This window comes from Pinus tabuliformis, chromosome 5_1, assembly GCF_031772625.1.
Source record: "Pinus tabuliformis cultivar Carrire ecotype Pingquan chromosome 5_1, CPIR1, whole genome shotgun sequence".
NCBI classification, from domain to species: Eukaryota; Viridiplantae; Streptophyta; class Pinopsida; order Pinales; family Pinaceae; genus Pinus; species Pinus tabuliformis.
The window spans coordinates 909,461,833-909,486,506 of NC_142305.1; positions in this window are offsets into that span (position 1 = coordinate 909,461,833).

Below are 24,674 nucleotides of genomic sequence, written 5' to 3' on the forward strand. Positions count from 1 at the left end.
GAGAACACAACAAACTGATGCACTTATCTTCATCTGAAATTTTAATATCAACAGATAATAACTTACTTACCATCGTATTAAATGCGTTTAGATGCTCTGTCACTGAGTCTCCATCTTTCATCGTCAGGTTATACAACTTTTTCCATAGGAACAGTTTATTCACCAGAGACTTAGATTGGTACAAAGTACTTAACTTGTCCAACAAAGCCTTCACTGTAGCTTCCCCTGATACATTCAGCAATACTAAATCTGAGACACACAATTGTATTGTGCTCTTTTCCTTCCGATCCAACTTCTTCCATCCTCATTGGACACTCTCGTTGTTTTAGTACCTGGATCTATCACAATCCACTGATCTTTATCCACCAACAGATCCTCCATATTGAGTTTCCATAACTCAAAACTCTGACCATTAAATTTCTTGATCTCTATCTTTCCACTGCTCGCCATCTTCTTTCACCACCAAAATCAATCTATCAGATCTCCCACTGAACAGGGTCTACCACAGGCCCAAGCGAAACCCCTCAGCAACAAAGGCATCCCCTTAAAGCCAAAACAACTCTGATACCAAATGTAGGTTTTAACCCCGTACAGAAATTACCTGCATACGAATTCTAAAACACAAAAAATAAACAATGCGAGAGCATAACACATATACACAGAGATTTTCCCCTCGATCCCAAAACCAGGACTACCAGCTTGATTTTCATTATTTTCCTTTCAATGTTACAATACATATTTATACATGCCGAAGCATACAATACCATGGACCGAAAACCATCACATCCAAAACCATGGACCAAAATACCATTGCGTCCAAAACCATGTGTGAAGATCATGCACAAAACCATAGGTAGGCCCACCCAACCTAACATAGGGTCCAAAACCAAAATTTTCCGAGACGCTACCCCAGACCCCATAGAGTAGGGTTACCTACACCCCTTAAACCCCCTGTGACCCCCCCCCCCCCGCTACACAATCGGCGCAACAAAGGGGGGGCTTCGCCCCCCTTCTAACCCCTCGGTTAAATACGTGGTCTAGTTGTGGAAAGAATATAACACAACCCAACATTAACTTGGGAAATAATTTGTACAAGATACCGAAGGTAGTACTGCCTACCGCTATCTCTTTGGTTACTGCAAAGAAATGCAGTAAGCTCATTTCCAAAACCAGGAAATTTGTTTTCCTAATGATACGCGCTCGGGGAAAGAAGAAGAAGGTGGCCACGACCTCTAAAGAGGTCTCCTCCTCATGAAAACAACAGATGGACAAGGTCATGGAGGAGTACGAGGACATCTTCAGCTTCCCCGCAGGGGTGCCTCTGCACTATTAGGTCAAGCACTCCATCGACCTGACTCCAGGTGCGTCGTTGTGCAATGGACCAATCTATCGGCACTCCATTCTAGAGAATGACAAAATCAAGAGGCAGATTTAAGAGTTGTTGCAGAAAGATCACATTCGCCTGAGTTCATCGCCCTGTGGGAGCCCGATTGTATCGGTACAGAAGAAGGATCGGACTTGGAGACTCTGTATTGACTATCGAGCATTGAAGAAGATCAATGTCCAAAATAGGTACCCGATCCCACAGATTGATGACCTTATGGACCAACTCAAGGGGGGGAATATTTTAGCAAGAACGACTTGAAGTCTGAATATCATCAGGTACCAATCGAACCCTTTAATGTGTGGAAGACTACCTTCAAAGCAAAGGAGGGCCTTTTCGAATGGTTGGTTACGCCTTTCGGGTTGAAGAATGCTCCTGCAACCTTCATGAGGATAAATGATGACATCTTGCAGCCATTCACCAACTCATTGGTATTGGTATACTTGGATGACATCCTGATCTTCGGCCAGAGTTGGGAAGAGCACCTCCACCACATCCGACAGGTTCTCCAAACACTGTGGCAACACAAAATGTGTGTGAATTTAGAGAAATGAACTTCTAGCATGACTTAGGTTTAGTATTTAGGATACATTATTGTTGAATGGGGGGTGCATGCAGATCCATCCAAGATCCAAGTCATTCGGGATTGGCTAGCCCCAACCACTCTGACAAAGCTCCACATCTTTCTGGGTCTTGCCAATTTCTATCGCAGGTTCATGTTGGGGTTCTCTCATATCAGTTGGCCCTTGAGTCAAGTCACCAAGGGAGGAGCGAAAGCCAAATTATTTTGGTATGAATCTCAACAGAAGGCATTCACAGAGTTGAAACATCGCCTCTGATCTGCACCACTGCTCACATTACCAGACTTTCAACAACCATTTGAGATCGAGATAGATGCCTCTGACTATGCTATTAGGGCAGTCCTTACTCAACAAGGGCATCTAGTGGCATATCATAGTGAAACACTTTCAGACACAGTCCGGAAGTATCCCACTGATGACAAAGAAATGTATTCCATTGTGCAGGCCGACCGACATTGTAAGCATTACATTTTTGGGAAGGAAACGTTCATCCACACAGACCACCAACCCCTGTTGTTCATACAGACACAAGGGAAGTTGCATAATGATCACCATTAGAAGTGGTCCACATACTTGCAATAGTTTCATTTGAATATCAAGTACAAGAAGGGCAGCACCAATATTGTTGCAGACTACCGCAGCCGACCACTAATCATAGAGTTAACCACCGTGCTCAACTCTTATGGGAACGGTACTTCTGATTGTCCACTTCTCTACAAAAGTGACCCAGAATCAGGCCACAAATACGAGATGCTCTTGGAGGGTCATCAAGTTCCAGATTTTCACCTCCAGGATACCCTATTATGCCACCTGGGACACCTTTGTGTTCCTTCAAGTGAGCATGCTAAGATGACTTGGGAAGCGCACTATAGCCAGGCCGTCGGGCATTTCTGGGTCAAGAAAATAGTCATAGTACTACAGAAGTATTACTATTCGCCAAACCTTCGACAGGATGTTGTGAAGTACATCATATCCTGCACTCCCTGCACCATTTCCAAACTGACCATCAAGAAGCAAGGCCTCTATACTCTGTTGCCTACCACTAGTCAACCTTGGGAATCTAGCGCCATGGATTAGATGTCAAGCCTTTCTCCTACTAAGCATGGAAACGACTGTGTTTTTGTGGTCATCGACAGATTCTAGAAGATGGAAATTATGGCGACCTGCAAGAAGAATATCACAGTAGAAGCCAATTCTAAACTCTTCTTTGAACAAGTGTGGGTATAATTTGGGATCCCAAAGTCTATCATCTCAGGTTGGGAAAGCAGTTTCCTCAGTACATTTTGGTCTAGTCTATGGTCGATGTTGGACACCAAGCTCACTAAATCCACAACTTTCCATCCCCAAAGTGATGACTAGACAAAGGTCATCAACAGGATGATCGTACACATTCTGCACATGTCCAACTCAAAGCATCCACACACATGAGATGAGAGCCTCCCCTATGTCCAACACAGCTATAACCAGGCTCTCCATAGCTCGACTGGCCACAACCCTTTTCAGGTGGGCTTGGGATTCCAGCCACTATGTCTCATTGATGTGGCCATACCATTTTCTGCTACTGAGGAAGATTCAGCTCATGTCCAGTCTGAATCTGATAAGGTAAACAACTTCATTAAGCACATCCAACACATCTTCTAGTAGGTCCACAACATTCTTGAGAAGTCAAATGCCAAGTACAAGAAGCGACATGATAAACATCAACTGCCACACAAGTTTCAAGTGGGCGATAAAGTCTGGTTGCATTTGCAGAAGGAACGCCTTACCAGAGCCTATCGGAAACTTGGACCACTTTGATATGGTCCTTACACCATTACCAAGTTTGTGGGAGACAATGTGTTTCAGCTCAGCATTCCCCCATTCCATGGCCTGCACCGAGTATTCAATGTGAACCGCCTTTGACCATACTTCCCACCATTGCTTGACACATCAGACATTGCAGAACAACTCACACCTATAGATTTAAATCCATACTACATGGAACAAGCCACAATTGATCGGATCATGGACACGTAGATCAAGAGCACCCAACAACAAAGGATCCAGCTATATCGAGTTGTCAAAGCAAGCCAACTCCTTCACCAGGGCAAGTGGTTCACTAGGGACCAAGTTCAACAAAATTTTCCTCATCTCATGGAGGAACTCAACGCAATGGGGACCATTGCTTCCTAAGGGGGCAGGAATGATACAGGTGGATATTGGCAGCCACCTGCCTATTGCAGTTGGACCCCCACCATAGTTTCTTTCAATTTTTTAGTTTTCTTATTTGTAGCATAATTTACTATTTTTGGCATTTTTTCTCTTGAACTTCCGGAGTCGTTTTGAGGCCCTAAACGACATTTTTTTGGGAAAACTAGGGCCAACATGGGTCATTAACTAATGTTTTCCATTCAAAAGTTTTATTCCTTAGATAGAGCTTTCTAACAAGGTATTGTCCGCGTCAAACATAGATCGTATGCCAAAGTTACGACCCCGGGAAGTTGATGTACCAATTTACCCAAATGGGGCCCATAGTTTGTCACTTCATCTCCTAGGGTTAGGTTTTTGGATGTTTAGGGTTTTCCATTGTTTCTCAATAATAAATAGGCCTTCGAGCCTCATTGTAACACAGTTCAGAGGCATGTAGTTGCCACAACTCTTCTCAGAGATAAGTTACCATTGACCGAGCTAGTTCTGTTTGTAAGCATATTTCAGTATTTGATATTAATGAAATGAAGTGTTATTTCTGTTGCATCTCTATATTTATGGTTACATTTGTAATTTGATGCGTTCTTGTTTAAATCTGGATTAGTGGTATCAGAGCAGTCTTCTCTTTCTCTATTTTTCTTTGTATGTCCCCAACGAGGTGAGGATATAAGGAGTTAGGACTCGATCTGGTTGAGCCTTTGCAAGATTAACCTCACAAACCTTGATGACCGCCCATGGGGGAAGAAAATAAAGATGAGGGAGCAGGATATCCTATCAAAATATTGCTCAAGGATGCCCTCGAGAAACAAAGGTACGCGATGATGGATAACTTTTACCAGATCCTTCAACGGTTGCCCACTGACAGCGCATCCACATCCAGCAACCACTCTAGAGGCTCCACTCCTTTTAAGGTACAAGTAAACTTTGACATTCCCATATTTGAGGGCCAAATAGATGCAGACGCCATAGATAAATGGTTAAATCTACTAGAAGGATATTTTTCTGTTCATGATTTTTCCAGCTGGGAAAAGATTACTTTTGCTCTTCTCAAATCCACCCCCCATGTCAAGCACTAGTGGGAAACCTACTGTGAGTAGAAGGATGAAAGTACGACCTCATTGCTTTAGGCACACCCACTTGGAATTCGTTCCAGAACACCATCAAGGAGTAGTACTACCTTGTCGAGATCTATGAGGATAAATACATAAAGTGGACCATGCTGCAGCAGGGAAGGGACCAAGATGTGTCAGAGTTTACCAATGTTTTTAATACCCTTCACACGAAGTTGGGTATCAAGGATTCTAAGAAACATTTCGTACTCAAGTACCATGGTTGCCTACATAGGTACATCCAAGATGAGATGGAGTTCCTGGACATCTCCTCACTCGGCACGATGTACCGATACACTATCAAGATTGAGCAGAAGTTCAAATAGAAGAAGCGAGACTTTGGATTTGCAAATTCGAAGAAAGGGAAAGGTGCCCCCAAACCGCAGAACAAAGGACAAATCCAAGGTTTTGCGGCCCAGGACAATCTGTCAAAGCCGCAAGAAAAGAACAACACCACGAAGCCGAAGAAGGACATTGGAAAGTGGTGTGAGTTCCATAAGAGCTCCACTCACAACGCAAGTGAGTGTCGGGCCAAGCAGTCACTGATGGCCAAACTAAGGGCTTTGGAATCAAATGCATGTTCTGAATCTTAGTCAGAACCCGACAAAGGGAAGTAGATTATCGATGTGAATCCCAATGCCACCATTGCCACCACGAAGATCTAGAAGGATGAACCTAAAGATCCAGAGGAGGAGGAACGCCTCTTCCACTCCCAAATGTGGGTAAAGGTTTCCCCGCTATAATTCATTTTCGACAGCAGCAGCCAAAAGAACCTCATTTCAGTAGAGGTCATGAAGTGGTTGGGCTTGCCAACCACATCACACCCACAATCGTACTCCATCGGGTCGATTCACCAAGGACGAGATCTCTGTGTGAGCCAGTAGTGTCGCCTTCCATACAGCATCAAGCCCTTCACGAATGAGATATTATGTGACGTTTCTCCCCTTGATGTTTGTGATGTATTATTAGGCCAACCATACTTGTGGAAGCGACATGCTATGTATGAGTCAAGGCCTCGCATTGTTATTGTTACCTTGGGAAATAATTTGTACAAGATACCAGAGGTAGCACTGCCTACCTCCATCTCTTTGGTTACTATAAAGAAATGCAGTAAGCTTATTTCCAAAACCGGGAAATATGTTTTCCTGATGATATGCCCTCAGGGAAAGAAGAATTCGGTGGCCACGACCTCCAGAGAGAGCTCCTTTGCATGACAACAACAAATGGACAAGGTTGTGGAGGAGCACGAGGACATCTTCACCTCCCCTGTAGGGGTGCCTCTGCACTATTAGGTAAATCAATCCATCGACCTGACCCTAGGTGCATCGTTGCGCAATGGACCAATCTATCAGTGCTCTGTTATGGAGAACGACAAAATCAAGAGGCAGATTCAGGAGCTATTGCAGAAAGGTCACATCCGACCAAGTTCATCACCCTGTGGGAGTCTAATCTTATTGGTACCAAAAAAGGATGGGAATTGGAGACTTTGTATTAACTATCAGACGCTAAACAAGATCACTGTCTAGAATAGGTACCCGATCCCACGATTGAAGACCTTTTGGACCAAGTCAAGGGGGGGAATATTTTAACAAGATTGACTTGAAGTCCAGATATCACCAGGGACCAATCGAACCCTCTGATGTGTGGAAGACTACCTTCAAAGCCAAGGAGGGCCTTTTTTTAATGGTTGGTTATGCCTTTTGGGTTGACAAATGCTCCTGCAACCTTCATGAGGATGATGGATGACATATTATGGCAATTCACCAACTCATTTGCAGTGGTATACTTGGATGGCATCCTAATCTTCAACCAGAGTTGGGAAGAGAACCTCCACCACATCCGACAGGTTCTCCAAACACTGCGGCAACACAAGATGTCTACCAATTTGGAGAAATGAAATTTTGGCATGACCGAGCTTTAGTATTTGGGATACATTATTGATGAATGGGGGGTGCATGTGGATCCGGCCAAGATCAAAGTCATTCGGGATTGGCCAGCCCCAACCACTCTAACAGAGCTCCGCAGCTTTCTGGGTCTTGCCAATTTCTATCGTAGGTTCGTGTTGGGGTTCTCTCATATCACTTGGCGCTTGAGTCAATTCACCAAGGGAGGAGTGAAAGGAAAATTCTTTCGGTATGAATCTCAACATAAGGCATTTGTAGATTTGAAACATCGCCTCTGCTCTACACCAATGCTCACTTTACCAGACTTGCAACAACCATTTGAGATCGATACAAACATTAGGGGAATTTTGAGGTATAAAATGGGCCTCCTAAGGAAATTATAAGATAATAGTGGAAATAATAAAATAAGATTAGATTGCATCATCAAATTTTAGAGGGAAAAAAAAGAAAAAAACTATTTTTTCAACTTGTATTTTCAACTTATCTCCCTATGGGTTTACTCAAATTTCGAATGGAAACACTCATTGGATGAAAAATTTGATTCCTCATCCAAGGAGTATCCATGTTGCATACTTTCGATGGACCCTACTACACGAAAAATGACAAATACATGAAAAAACGTGATTGCAATCACATTTTTTCATGTACTTCTCATTTTTCATGTAGTAGGGTCCATCGAAAGTTTGCAACATGGGTACTTCTTGGATGAGGAATTAAATTTTTCATCCAAAGAGTAATCCCACTCAAAATTTGAGTAAAACCTTAGGGAGATAAGTTAAAAATAAGAGTTGAAAAAGTAGTTTTTTTTATTATTTTTTAATATTTGTACTTTTTTACTCCAAAAATGGTGAATCATCCACCATGGTTGACATCATCATCATGAATCCTATTGGTTCTTATAAATTTTATTGTGGTTGTAGATTTTTCTTAGGAGGCCCATTTTAGACTTCAAAATTCCCCTAATGTGCCTCTGACTATGCTATTGGGGCAGTCTTTACTAAACAAGGGCATCTAGTGGCATATCATAGTGAGACACTTTTAGACACAGTCTGAAAGTATCCCACTTATGACAAAGAAATATATTCCATTGTGCAGGCCTGCCGACAATGGAAGCATTACATTTTGGGAAAGGAAACATGTTAGACAATTATATATTACAGAGTAATGGAACACATAAAATATATTAAAGAAATATAAACACATAAAACAAGAGAGACACAAATATACGTGGTTCACCCAATTTGGGCTACGTCCACGGGAAACAGCCAACCCTTCCTTTTATATTATCTACCAAACTGAAGAGATACGACCTACAGCAGATACATTGTAATTCCCTCTTCACTCTCACACAATCTCCTCTCTCTTTCTCACTCAGAATACATATCTACGTAAATGAAATAAAATTCCCTCATATATAGCGAGGGGTTGCCTTCTAGGGAAAAAACCCTAAATTAAACATAACTTCTACCGTCAGATCTTCGCCTAATGAATGACCTAGATTGACTACGAAATTACAACATTTTACAAGGAAAAATTACTTCTATTTTTAGCTTCGGGGGCGTTGCCCCCAATCCCCCACTAGGAGGGGATCCCAAAGATTGCAGCCGCCCCCCCTGGAGCCCCCTTGTAGTGCAAATATTACGAGCGGTGTTGTCGCCACATTACGAACTGGGGTCCAATGTGGTAATACCTCTAAATAAAGAAGATAATCATACTCCACACCCAACAAAATGGTCATCGACATAGACCACCAACCCCTACAATTCATACAAATGAAAAGGAAGTTGCAGAATGATCGCCATCAAAAGTGGTCTACATACCTACAACAGTTCCATTTGAATATCAAGTACAAGAAGGACAACACCAATAATGTTTCAGACTGCCTCAGCTGACCAACGATCATGGCGTTAACCACCGTGCTCAACTGTTATGAAACCAGCTCAAGAAAAGATAGAAAAGATATATCAACGCCTTAGAATTCAGCCTCTTCGAGGGGGGCAACCTCCTTTACATTACATAAATGAACAATTCTTGGATGATACAAATGAAAAGACCTCCTTTCTATATATAGGAGTCTAAGGGGTCATAACATAATCAGAGCCGACATAACAATAATAATGTAAGGGCACAATAACAACAATAGTGGGCTTCTATGGGGCACAATAGTAACAATATGGGCACTACATGGGTACATCAATATAATAAGTGGGTTATACTAATAACAATAAAGGGTTACACTAGTAGTATAGGGGCCTAACATGCCCCTACCCTTCAAAAAGCGTTGTCCTCAACGCTTGAGTAGTTCTTGATGCTTCTGTATAAAATTCTTGTCCTCCCATGTGGAATATTCAGCATGTAAGTTCTTCCACTTGATGAGATACTCTGAAATTGATCGATTTCGTAGCTGTCGGGTTCTTGTTTCTATGACTGCTCCAGGTTCCAATATGATTTTTCCTTCCTCTTTAATTTCTGGAAATATTGTTTGAATTGGGATCTTTTGCAACTTTTGAATAAGTGGCCATACTTCTTCGTCCTTCTTCCATTCATCCCTTGCTTCGTTTATCCAATCTGGTTGGATAATATAAATAGCACAAAAAAATGATTCCACATCCTCATACTTGAAGAGTCTTCCCATTCGGTAAGGTCGCCATTTTTTAAGTGCCTGTTGTTTTGTTTGATTTTGCACCGAAGTGGCGTTATCCTTTAAAAGTTGGAGAACTTGTTGTTGATGCTCGATGTGATCTTTCACTGCTTGAACCTTTTTCTTCTTGATATGTCCTTCTATCTCTAGAGTTTGAGGAGTGGTAATTTCTTTCAATCCTTTACAAGATATGGTCGGATTTATTTCTTGATGCTCGATGTGATCTTTCACTTCTTGAACATTTTTCTTCTTTATATGTCCTTCTATCTTGATAGTTTGAGGAGTGGTAATTTCGAACAATGAATTACAAGATATGGTTGGATTCATTTCTTCTTTCTCGATGTGATCTTTCACGTCTTGCACCTTTTTCTTCTTGATATGTCCTTCTATCTTGAGAGTTTGAGGAGTGGTAATTCTTGCCAATGTTTTACAAGATATGGTCTGATTCATTTCTTCTTTCTCTGGGGTGGGGTCCTGGCATATATCTTCTTCTTTTGTTGTTTCTTGATCCTTTTCTTCCTCCTCTTCATATTCTATGTAAAATAATTTCTTCTCAGCACACTTATGACCTTTTGTGTATTTGATATCACAATTGTAACAAAGCCCTTTTGCTCTTTTTTCTTCCAATTGTTGTGGTGTCAACCTTTTAGGTTGTGGAAGACTAGGGGCAACAACACTTCCGTCTTTATAGTTGTGAGTGGTATTCTTCCTAGTTGCCATAATTTTGCTTTCCATTTTTCTTGCTAACCTGAATGCCTTCTCTAATGAATCAGGTTCCCAAAGGCGAACATCATGTTGGATATTATCCTTTAAAGACCCTATGAACACATCAATCCTATGCTCCTCTGGAATATATTTTACCCTTATGTTCAATTTTTGGAACTCCTCAATGTGCTCCATTATTGAACCCTTTTGTTTGAGACTTATCAATTGGCTAAAAAAAGTGTTGCTTTTTGTGTCCTCATAATGTGCTATCAATTCTTCCGTAAAAATTGCCCAAGTGATAAATTGTTTACGAGAACAAAGCCATTGATACCATACAAACTGATTTGGTTCCAAATATACAGTTGCCATACGTACCTTTTGTGCGTTTTGCACATTATTGAGATCGAAGAATTGCTCCATCTGTAATATCCATGTGGTGGGATCCTTGCCATCAAACTTTCTCATATCGATTTTTGGAATATGGTGATTCTTCGATCCAACATTAGCGTCTATGGAATCATGATTAACATTTCTTTTGTTCTCATCAGAGTTTCCTTTACTACCTTTTCACCATTAGTAAGTATTTCTTGTAAAAAATTTGTCAAATCTGTCTTCAAATCTGCCATGCCTGTCTTCAAATTTGTGTTCAAATCTATCTTCAAATTGTCCATCTTAGCTTCCACGCCATTTATCTTAGCTTCCATGCCATTTATCTTAGCATCTGTTAACTTTTGTGAGCGTGACATTTGTTGCACTTGTTCTTGTAATTTTGATATATCATGTAGCATTTCTTCCTCTTCTTCATGAGTCATGCTAGAGCTTTCAGGTTCCTTACTAGGTGTTTGCATTTTCTTTCCTCGGGGCATCAGTTACTGACAATAATGCTCTACTATGCCCTTTGAATTCCTTCAAAATAAATTTTCAAACCAAGCTTAAGCAAAAATTTAAAAAAATCTACACACCTTTTTTCACTTTGTAGGAGCTCGATATTGCCTCTGATGTATCTTTGTACTTTCCAATCATCTAGTTCTGAATTTGTGACCTGTATTAGCTCTCTGTTTCCTCTTTCCAATGCCACCAGTCTGATCCAAATTGGATTCTCCAAGAAAGAGTTATGCACAATCTCCCAAGATGACCTGATTATAGACCTTTCCAGAAGAGCGAAGTTGTATGAAGTGCCACGTGTACAATTTTCGATATTTGATTCTGAAAATGATATACAAGAAACTACAGTCCGTCCTCTTTCTGTACCTTCTTACGAAATTTCAATCTGATTCCCAAAGAGAAAGTTATGACAATTTTCCCCAGGTCACCTGTTTTGAATGTAATTCAAGAGTCTGCAAAAAGACCAACTTCCTCAGATCATATCTCTGAAAATATCGTGCGAAAAGCTCTGAAATTCGGACCCAAGATTCAGCGTGATTTCTTATCAAATGGGTTTTTTTGCGACTTCTGAAACATCACAGAAAAAAATTTATAGCGAAAATGCCACGATGACCTGTTTGGAGCAGCGAAACCCTAGAATCCAAGGCTCTGATACCAAATGTTATGAAACCAGCTCAAGAAAACATAGAAAAGATAGATCAACGCCTTAGAATTCAGCCTCTTCGAGGGGGAAACCTCCTTTACATTACATAAATGAACAATTCTTGGATGATACAAATGAAAAGACCTCCTTTCTATATATAGGAGTCTAAGGGGTCATAACATAATCAGAGCCGACATAACATTAATAATGTAAGGGCACAATAATAACAATAGTGGGCTTCTATGGGGCACAATAGTAACAATATGGGCACTACATGGGTACATCAATATAATAAGTGGGTTATACTAATAACAATAAAGGGTTACACTAGTAGTATAGGGACCTAACATCAACTCTTGTGGACACGAGACTTCTGATTGGCCACTTCTCTACAAAAGCGACTGGGAATTTTGCCACAAAAACTAGACGCTCTTGGAGGGTCAGCAAGTTCCAGATTTTCACCTTCAGGATGCCCTGTTATGCCATCTAGGACACCTTTGTGTTCCTTCAAGCGAGTGTGCCGAGATTATTTGGGAAGCACACTACAGCTGGGCCACCGGGCATTTCGAGGTCGAGAAAATGGTGCCAATATTGCAGAAGTATTTATGTTGGCCGAATCTTTGACAGGATGTCAAGAAGTACATCAGATCCTGCACTGGCTGCGCCATTGCCAAACCAGCCATCAAGAAGCAAGGCCTCTATACTCTACTACCTACCCCTAGTCGACCTTGGGAATCCATATCCATGGATTACATGTCGAGCCGTCCTTCTACTAAGCATGGAAACAATTGTCTTTTTATGGTCGTCAATAGATTCTTGAAGATGGTCATTATGGAGGCATAGTTAAGACAGTCGATGGTACAGTCCGTGTGTCGAACCATCGACCATACAATATATAATTTGATCTGACAATTTTTTTTTCCTTCTCATGATTATCTGGTTCTCGGTAACTTTGGTATATTTTGTATCTTTTGTATAAGTGATTTTGTGATAGTTTTATGTAATTGTGGTCTTATTATGGGTCGTTTTCTCCAAATTGGGGAGGCCTTTTTTACTGGAAAAACATACTTTTTTGTGACTGGCACTGTAGCATACTTTTGCACAGGTTGCTTTGGAATTTTACCTCCTTGGGCGATTTCCCTATTTTTTGAATTCTTAAATGAAAATTCTATGTAACTTTTTATTTCCTTAATAAAAAGTATGATTTTTCCCTTAAAAAAAAACACTCAAATCCATGATTTTTTTCATTAATGGGTGTTGATGTTAAACCTATACAACTAATTGCTTCAAATAGATTCTTAATAAAAGAACGAAAGATGCAATGATGCATGTGTGCATGCACACACACACACATGTAGGCACACGTTCACGTGTGCATGAACACACACACACACAACCACGCCTGCACGTATGCATGCACACACACAGGCACGCGTGCACACGCACACAGGCACGCGTGCACACGCACACAGGCACACGTGCACACACACACAGGCACGTGTGCACGTGTGCGTGCACACACACAGGCACGCGTGCACGTGTGCGTGCACACACACAGGAACGCGTGCACGTGTGTGTGCACACACACACACACACACAAGCGCATGCACATGCACATTGTGGAAACACAATAGAGGAAAACTAGAAATAATTTTCAATGTATTATATCATTGCAATGCTACAATACAATCGGTATATCTCATAGCATCCATAAAACCCTTATCCATTAACCATGGATTAAAATCCAATTGTAGTTCCTTAACTAGAATTACAAAGCCATGGGCTAAAATACCACGTGCCACAAAACCACTAAAAGAGAAAACAATTTGCTAGTAGTCAAATGCTTCTCTCAAATATTAAGCCATGCATGTCTAAGTATGAACTAATTCAGACTATGAAACTGTGGATGGGTCATTAAATTAGTTATAGTTTTTTTTATGGTACTATACTACTAACATTGTAAGATATTTTTTTAGGGGGCTATTGCCCTTCTTGTGACTCCCACAAACAAGGGGGACTATTGACCCCCTTGTGACCCTCTTGTTATGATTGAAAAATATGAATCATTCATGGGGCTAATCATGCAAAGAATATAACATACACGACAATGTGAAGCTTATTTACAAAATGAAAAAGAAACATAATCTCCTGTTATAATTGATTAGCAACAAAAATCCTTTTTAGGATATATGAAGTGTAAAGAGAAGGTTATACTGGGGGTTTGGACAATGAAGCTTATAATGATTTCATCTGATGTATTTTGGGGCTATAAAACTTTTGATTTTGAAGAATATTATTGTCAATATTTTAATGAAAAAGTGAAGGCATGATATTATTTGGAGAAATTTTCTAACTGAATGTAAATTTGTATGATTTGCATTATTGTAAGTTGTACAATTTTAATATGCATTCTGTTACATGAGTTTCTTTTCATGATTAATTTATATTTTCAATTGATATTTTAAATTAGATATGAGAGTACATTAGTTTTTTGAATAACTACTTAGTTGAAAAATAGCAATAGATGTATTTGTGCTTTACTCTTTTCTGAGTTTCATGAATTAATTCTTAAATTTAGGAATCAATTATTGTTTCTTGTGTCTAAACTCAACATGCACACTCCTAGATAGGATAGATAGAATTCACCATTTAACAAAGATACCATATAGAATAGAGTGGGATCAATTTAAAACCAATTTATTATATTTTAATCAATTTAATTCATTAGGTGGAAACTAGGCCCACATATTGATGAAGGTTTCTATCCCAAACAAAAATATATCTAATTGGTATATGCCATCAAGTGATTCTACCCATTGTTGGTGGAAGGAATATTTTGATCTGCCAACAATTTTGGTGCTAGAAGGAGGGATTGACAAGCTAACCCTCTGAAGTATTTATGAGAATACATTTAATGATAATGACTCGTATATTTGTTTTGGAGAGTGCTTTTAGTTCATTAAACCTACTAGAATCATTTCCAAAAAGTCAATTATTAAATTGAAATTTGATGGAGAGGGTGAAATTTCTGGTTTTGAGCATATTTGTCAATTTAATCATAGTTACAATTCTCTAGATCATGAAAATGAGATATGAAGATTTTTTACCCTCACATTGTGTGGAAGAATCAAAAGTGGGTTCTAGGTTATACCAGAAAAATCTATTCATACATGGAAACCATTTATGGGCTTGTTTCTCACTACTCATAAAAATTATGATTATGACAAGTTGTTTTTAGAATTAGAAGATCCTTGTAGACATAAAGGTGAAGCTATTGATCTATTTATTTCCATATTTAGATTAATTTGCTTTTGATTTCACCTTATTGACAAACCTTATGGAGACAACTTGATGGAATTATTTCTTTATCTTTTTTATGTACCTTATATGCATAAGCAAAATAATAATGATGAACATAAAGTTAATTTTTCTCATAATATGCATGTTATATAGAAGATTAGTCGATTAATCATGATCTAGGCCTTATTCCTTTGAGTCTATTAGTGATGTTGAAGATTTTATACAATAAAAAAGGTTAGGATTTTATGATACACACTTTCGGCCCCTACAATTGTTCCATAAACTCACACGTTTGAGAGAAAAGTGCCCAAAACTCATCTCCTTTTCTTCGCTAGGGTTTTTCCTTACTTTCCTTGTCCTTCACTCTTCTTTTTCCTTCTTCTTATTGCAGATCAAACTTTATGATGAATGTATTAAATGAGGTCGAAGATGCCTCTATATATAGCATTTCTAAGAGGTCGAATAACCCCTCTTTAGGCCGACTTGTGTTTGATAGGGCCTACTTGTGATAAGAGGCTTCCAGGACTTTCAAGACTCAAAAATAAATTCTTTTGCATGTTATATCTTGCCCGGAAGGGTCTTCTAAACATGATGTCGAATCTCTTGACTCATGACAATAAATCCTATGACCTAACAAACCCTATAATCACGAAGAACATGCTTTCACCTAGAAAAGCATCAATAAAGTGCATGAAACCCATACTTTAAAATAATAACTTTTCTTTTCTTCTTTTGTTTGTTACATAAGATACATATTGAAATGAGTAAAATAACAATTATGAAGACTGAAACTTGTTACATTTCCAACACTCCCTCTTAACTAGGGAGGTATTCATAATTATACAACATCATTCTCAAATTGAAGAGTTCTCATAATAAGAGTTGGATTGATAAGCCAACTATAAGAATCATCATTATGACTAGCACTGTATTTGAGGCCTAACTAGACAAGCTCAACTTTATTCGAGAGCATTATGTTGGGAGGCTTTACGTGTGATACCACACTACCTTTACAAATCACACACCCCATTTGGATGTTCACAAGGTATGTCCTTTTAGGACTATTCTTATCTTGGATTTCCATTCTTGAATCCTCAAAGAATATGGATCCTCTTTGATGACTCTTATATTGGATACTTGTCCTATCCTCAAAGAATGTTGATACCTTTCCTTTCTCGGATTTTTTATCCTCAAGGAAACCACAAATTCTTATCTAATCCTCTACCATTCTCTCTCCATGACCTTCACTCAGACTCACGGTAGTTAGTCATGGTCAAGTGTATGACACATGAAGAAGATAATGCACATGTGATGTCCAACATCACTCCCTCTCAACTAGAGAGGATATCCCTATTCTCCCTTTTGATTAGAGAATAGATCTTTGCTCCTATTTAAGGAGACTTCTTTGATCCTTGCCAAAACTATAGGAGATTCCAGACTTCCTTTATACGTGGGAAATCAACACCATAAGCATTATAGCTTGTCTTTATAAGAGTATCAGCTACTAGTTCTTCATATCTACCTGGCTCCCTCTTTTATTTGCATCGAGTTTGCTTCCTTTCGAGGTATCATGGAGCCATCTTCACTCTTCAATCTTGTGACAGGATTTAGGTCATCTCTCTTGCTCATCACTTTCATCATGGATGAAGGCATTACATTGAGCCTTTCCAAACTTCAAGTTGATCATAGCTTCTGCATGAAAGTGATCTCCCTTATTGACCTTCAGGTTATCTTCTTTCACTGCTACCTTTCAATCTACAAATGAGTATATCTTGACTTCATAATTACTAGGTATCCTATGTTGAGCTTGCCTCAAAATTCTTCATGTATTCTTGCAATATCCTTCTAGGTAGAAAAATAATATGTTAACCAGATAACCGACAATAATTAAACTTATAATTACCTCACTGTGATGAATTTCTCATCAAGCATCAACATCCTCATAGTCCATATCCATTCAAATCTTCCTTCATGCAACAGAGTGCCCAAGGATCGAACTTGATTACCAAGAAAGCACTTTTCTTCTGAAGATTATATTAGATGTTAATCATTATTCTACATAATCTAGAGAAAGTATTAATTCTCTATTTATCTTTGAGTAAGTCAAATCATTCCCTTCTAAACATCACATAATCATACAAGGCATGTTACAGGATTATGCACATATGAACCTTATGCAAGAGTTACTTTCAATATGCATTCCTATGGTCTTACTTCATCTAGTTATATATATCATAATGAGTCTACAACATGGCCCATTGCATTCCTTCATTCCTTGAAAAGTATTGTTTCCATACTATATGGAATGTATATTGTCATTTTCATAATGCTTCTCCCATGAACTTCCAAAATGATGGTTCTTATGGGATCATGATGATCCATCTTAGCAAGATGACTTCCTCTAAAATAATGTTAGCTAATGTATGAATGAAAAATATGCAAAATGGTTTATCTATCTATTCTTAAATACCAGATGTTTTATACAAATTAACTCTAAGTATGCTACTATCACATGCATCTATCTATGATGCGATACAAAATCAAGATTATTCTATAGTAAACAACAATGTGCATTATCCTAAAGGAAAAACAAACTTTACAAATAACCTGACAAATAAGATGCATTCTCTAATAGTAAAGATATTTCACATCTTCTTTCTTCGAATTCTTCTCAAGTTCTCCCATTTCTTCAGCTACGTGAGCCTCACTTCTTTCCTTTCTTTTGTTGTTCTACTAGTTTGGACAGTCCCTCTTAAAGTCTCCATACTCATTCCATTTAAAGCATTGAACCTTGGACATATCTTTCTTCTTGTACTTCCCAAACTTTCCCTTCTTCAACTTCTTGACTTTGGCTATAAAGGCTTGAGATTGTTCATCTGATCTAATGTCATCTTTTACCTTCATCCTAGTTGTGTCCATGATGCATTGAGCCCACAACTCATCAAAAGGAGTTGAGTCTTAGTTAGAGTAGATTCTTGTTGCAAAGTTGCTCCATTCTGGTGGCAATGCATTTAGTACATAGATCGTCATTTATAAATTAGAAATTGTCTCTCCAAGCCCCTTTAAGTGATCTCTTAATTGAGAGATATTCATTATAAATGATGCCATTTCATCATCCTTTGATTTGTTCATTCTATATATTTTATTTTCTTAAAGACATATTTTGTCCTGATGTACCTACATAGTACATATTCACTAGCTTGTCATACACAACCTTAGAAGTTTTCAAATTAGCAACAAAGGGAACTAGATGATCCTTAATAAATTCAATAATGATACTTTGTGCCCTTACTTCTCCTTTCTTGTATTTTGATAGTTATTTAGTCTTGTCTTTTCTAGGTTCAGTAACTTCAAAGAGGACATATGCCATTACTTCATGTTTTGTAAGTGCCAGTTCTATCCTTTTCTTCCATGCCAAGTATTTTGCTGAGCCAACGAGCTTATTGCATTCCTTGTAGAAAGAACCCATAAGACCTGTAGATTAAAATATATATCAACAATATGATACTTAATTTTCAGTCAAGAATCGTCCCTTCTCTGATGATGTCTCAAACTATCTTGATGTTTTCAAGATATTCAAAGAGACTTTTTTTTTTTTGTAGGCTTGGTAGTACTTCCCTTTCTATTAATTATCTATAAGTAGGTAACAAAATATGTCTGGTATCCTCAACCTGCCCGAAGGAAACTAGGTTTGTTGGCCACTGATCAACATCAAAATCTATCCAAAATTTAAACAGTTTGATCCTTATCATCCATGTTAAGTTTTCAACAATATCTACTATATACTTAATGCTTTGACTTGTAAAATAAATGCTATCTGACACAATAACAAAAATTAACTTTTTGTTTCTCTGCTTCAGTCATCATATGATTCAATTGGAGTCGGGTCCTTAGCACTTGACCCGAGCACTTGGTCCCAAAATGAAGGTTCTGGTGATATTGTTGAACTTGCACCACCTATATTTCCTTTTGGATGTCTTTTAAACTTGGTTCCTCTTGCTTGTCTCGCTCTGGTTCTTCTTTGTCCCTGTATGTTATCATTTCTTTGGCCAATAGATTTTTCATTACCCAGTACTATTGTATGGTTTTCCTGAATAGAGTTTGACAGCTTCTAGTATGGCCCAGGTAGTTAAGTAATGGCTCCCAATCTTCCATTGGGAGTTCTTTGTTTTCCACATTGGAATTTAACTTTGCTTCCCACGTTGTTATTACAACTTTTACTTGTGATGGGGTGCTTGCATGGTAAGAATGCATTAAGTTTTGCATGCTTTCATCACCCATTTTTATTCCCCTTTTTTTGTGTTTTGCTCATTGATGCCTTCGGACCCTTCATTTTCTGATTTTCCTGCTTATCTGCTCATCAGCCTCCTTTTCTTCCCTGTTTCCCTTCTGCTTTCACCATCTTTTCCTTCAACAATTTCTTTAGTCCCCACCCCTCACACGTTCTTACCTTTTCCTAGTGACGAAGCTCCGAAGAATAAAGAGTGTAGGAATTAATACTACCTATAATGTTAACATAAGTACATTCATTAAAACCAATCATAACATTCTTCCATTCCTTATTATTTTTCTTTGCATCATTAAAACTTCCAGTTTTCTTCTCAGCAACCTAGTTGCCCGCAATTCGTAGCCACCTGGTTGTCACTTCTCTCCTCAGCTCTATTCCCCCCCAGATACCCATCACCTAGGGTCCCCACAGAGGTCCCCCGTCGCTCTTGTGATCTGGACGGTAAGGAATTGGAATTCTAACTTCGGGAGGGCAAGGTTTTGGCTCCAAATCCGCCACCAGGGCGAACCCTCTCAACTTGCTATGCACCAACCTCCCCCCCCCCCCTCTTGGCTTTTCTAGACTTAACCTTCCTTTGTAGTCCATCAATACAGAGGGTTATAGAGAATAGATTTCCCTTCGGCCATGCAAAGCCCCACTAGACTAGATTTCTCCCCTTCCTAATCCCTCTTTACTTCTCTGTTGGTTTAGGCATCCCTCTAAAATCCAGATTAGCCTAACAAGGCCTATCTTCCATTTCCCATTCACCCCTCTCACCCCCCACTATTTCTGGGGGTGGCTGGACCCCCGAAGGCTGACAGAGGAGTCATAGCCTTTTCTCGACCTCGACCAGTTTTGTTCTAGTTTGCTGCATGCAGAGTCTAGATGCCGACAATTTCCCCTTCTCCTACTCTCCTCTTGAATTTCACCGCAGTGCCTGTCGCTCGTTCTCCTTCTGCACTTTTCATACATTCCCCCATCTCTCTCGCCACCTTTCTTTCTCGACTGCTCACCCACCTACCCGTTTTCATTCCTGAGGCATCCTCCACTTGCCTCCTTTTCCTGTCCTCTTCCCCTTCCTTTGTGTGAGGTCCTCGAATGGGCCGCCCACTTACCTTCTTCTTTATGCCACCTATCATGACCATAATTTTCTCGGATTTTCTGACTATAATCCTTCAGCCCTAACCATAATTCGGTTTCCCTGACCATAAGCCATCTAGCTCCAATGTATCTTCACACCCCGATCAAGGGTTTTGTCCTACTTCCCTCTCTTTTGCCAAAATTTCCTTAAGACTATTCATTCCTTCTATTTGATTTATCTTGTCACCCTGGATGTCCAGGTTGCTTCCTGGTTCGCCACATCCCCAATTTGCTAAGAAATCTACAGCCACATTCCCTGATCGACGGACATGTGTCAGAACGAGGCATTATATCCATTGTACCAAGATTCCTATTTCCTGAACTAGTCTCGCTGTTCTCCAGATCTCACTTATTTTTTCCCATTGGGTTCCCTGCCAGAGTTTTCTCACTATGTCAATAACCAATGTGGAATCCCCTTCCACCACCATCTTCTAAAATGTTTCCCTTCAAGCAATTTCTAGTCCCTATTTGAGCTCGTTGAGTTCTGCTTCATTATTGCTCGCTATTCCACGATCCAATGCAAACAACCGGATTGTTTGGCCCTGGTGGTCTATGAACACTCCTCCTAGGCCTGCTTCTCCCAGATTTCCTTTGATTACACCATCAAAGTTTAGTTTTATGAAATCCTCTGGAGGAAACGCAAAGTAAGCTAGGGATTATCGGGGTGTAGGTTTCAGCTTCCAGGAGTTAGGCATCAACATTCTCGGATTCAGATTTAGCATTTCCATTATTCTGCTCTCATGTGGTGTTGTTTCCCAGTATTTTGGGTGCCATTTCTCATCCAGAATAGTTTCGCGGATATTTTGTACTATCATCTTCCACACCTTTGCTGTTGTGCTCTTTTCATATTTATAGATTCTCTGATTTCTCTCTTTCCACACCACCCACAGGAGAAATCCTAAGGAGATGTTCCAGGCTCAGTTTAGAATGGGGCTCTGGTAGATTTTCTTTCTCCATTTTTCCATTGTTGTTTTTGTGCTTGAGTAATCCCTGTTTGTATGTCCAAAGAGAATTTCATGATTCTGCCATAGGGAATTGTTATATCTGCAGACATTTAGTAGATGTTCCATCGTTTCTATTTGTCCTTCACATGTGCAGCAAACTGATGGTCCCTGCATCCCTCTTATCTGTAATTGGTCCCATGTTAGGGTGCGACCATGGAGGACCACCCATAGGAAGAAAGCTACTTTCGGCCATAGTTGATCTTTCCATATTCGTTCCCATATGGGTAGCCCTTACTGTTGTTTATGATCTTCTTTCAGGTAGTATCCTTCTTGAATAGTAAACATTCCTTTGATTCTATATCCCCGCCTTATAATATATGTTACTTTTGTTATCGCTGTTATTTTGGAGTCCACATCTTTATTGTAGGCTTCCCATTGGAGAGAATTTGGTGCATCTAGCTAATGTTGCCTCCCCTTCCATTTTCTCCATATTAATCCTGTCTCCTCTTCCCAGAAATTATTCACCCTCTGATTTGCTAGGAGATTTGTGTTTAAGAATATTTCCACTAGGTCTTGGCTGCTGAATAATTTTTCCCTCTGCTAGCAGGCATCTTGCCAGAACCTAGCCTTATCTCCTCCCCTAATCTTGTAAAAGTTGTGGTTTCTTATCAATTCTCTATTTTCTGCTACCAAGTTCCATATAGTCGATCCCTTTATATTTTCCTGGGTTCTCAGTCTTCCTTCTGTCGTCCTAGGAATCCCATATTTTCTTCCCCATATTTCTTTCCATAATTCTATTCCTTCCTGTATCCATCTCCACCATAGCTTGGCTCCCATAACTTGGTTCAGAGTGTACGGGTCGTGACGACCCAGCCCCCCTGCAGCCCATTTATTTGATATTTATGCCCCTTGCCACAGGAATTTCTTGAAGATATTTGTCATATCATTACAAACAATTTTAGGTAGTGCTAAGCTTGAGATTTGGTAGATAGGAATTGATTGTAACACCGCCTTTAGAAGGATGACTTTACTAGCCATGTTAAGTGCCCGAAAGGTCCAGTTTTGAAGGTGGCCTTGAATCTTGTCTAAAAGAACCTTCCAGCTTTCCACTTTGAGCGGGTTAAGACTTAACAGAATCCCCATATATTTCAATGGTAGGGTTCCTATTCGAAATCCCATTATTCTTGCCAAGAAGGCTTGAGATTGAGATGTTGTGTTAAATAAAAAGATACCATAATTATTTTTGTTGATCTGAGTTCTTGAGGCATTCATGAAATCTTGCAATATGGCCAAGAGGGACCTTTCTTCCTTGAGAGTAGCTTGACAGAACATCATGATGTCATCAACAAAATGTTGATGAGTTAAAGGAAGGTCATTTCCCACATGTGTAGACCCTTAAATTATCTTGCTTGCACCTTTGCTTTGACATATATTCCTAGCCCTTCAACTTCTAAAATGAACAAAAACAGGGAGATCGGGTCTCCTCGTCTTAGCCATCTTGTTGCATTGAAGGCCTCATACAGTGATCCATTTAGAAGGATAGATAACACCAATGTCAATATGAAGGAAGAGATCCAATTTATCCATCTGGAGTGAAATCCAAAGGCTTTCAGGATACTTTGAAGGTAGGTCCAGCTTAAATGATTGTATTATTTCGACAAGTCTAGCTTGATCATCATTCCTTTGGCTTTGAGGTTCTTAAGGGAGTGGATTGCCTCTTGAGCAATAACTATACCATCCAAAATTTTCCTTCCTTTGACAAAAGCACTTTTCTCTTGGGAGATTATTGCTAGGAGGACTAGTTTGAGCCAATTCACCATTATGGTTGACAAGATTTTATAAATTACAATGCATAATGCTATAGGTCTAAACCCCTGGGGCTCTTCAGAGTGATCAGATTTTGGAATTGGATCTATAAAGGTTGAGCGTAGGGCAGGATGTACCTTTCTTGTTCTTCTAGACTCATCAACTACTTCCAGGATGTATTTTCCTAGAATCGGCCATGTCGCCTGAAAAAATTATGCCTTGAAGCCATCCGAACCCGACGCTTTATTCTTTGCTAGTCCTTTGACTACTTCCTCCACTTCTTCCAAGGTAATAGCCCTCATTAGTGCTAAGTTATGGTCCCTGCTAACCAACTAGGGGATATGCATAGTTATCCATTTTATTGCTTCTATGCTGTCAGGATTCAGTTTTGTCATAATATTTTGGAAATGATTCACCAACAAATTTTCCATCTCATCATTTTGCACTAGCCAGTTTCCTCCCTGGTCTAGTAATGAGAATATTTTGTTATAATATCTATTTTGAATCATTTCTTTGTGGAAGAATATAGTGTTCCTTTCTCCCTCCCAGAGCCACTGGACTGTTGATTTTTTTTTCCACAAGATCTCTTCTTGCTTCCTCCTTTCCTCAATCCTAGTCAGTAGTTTTCCTTCTTCCTCCACTAGGGATTTTGAGCGGCCCTTTGTTATCATATGTTGTTGCACTCTTTGCATCCTCGCCTGTAGAAGTTCCTGATCTTGCTGAATATTGCAAAATTCTTCTTTATCCCATTTCTTTATTTTTCCCTTGATTTATTTCAACCGTAGCTGGAATGTATGCATTTTATTCCTCCCTTCTTCTGTACTTGATCTCCACCATTCCTTCATTTTTTCTAAGAAGGCAGGTTTGTGAAGACAAAATTCTTCGAACCAGAATGGCCTCTTGTTCTACCCTTGTTTCATGTCTACTTCCAGCCTAATTGGCCAGTGGTAAGATCCCATGCATGGCAAGATTGGTGCTTCATAATATACATCCCTACTTATTAAATTCCTCATTTCCAAGAACTGATCTAACCTTGATGTTATTTGGTGGGTTCCTCCTCTTCGATTGTTCCATGTATAAGTTCCATTGTTGGTGGGAATATATACTAGATGTAACTCTTCTTGCATGTCCCTGAACTTCTCCATTTCTGGTTCTTCCCTTCTTATCCCTCCTTTTTT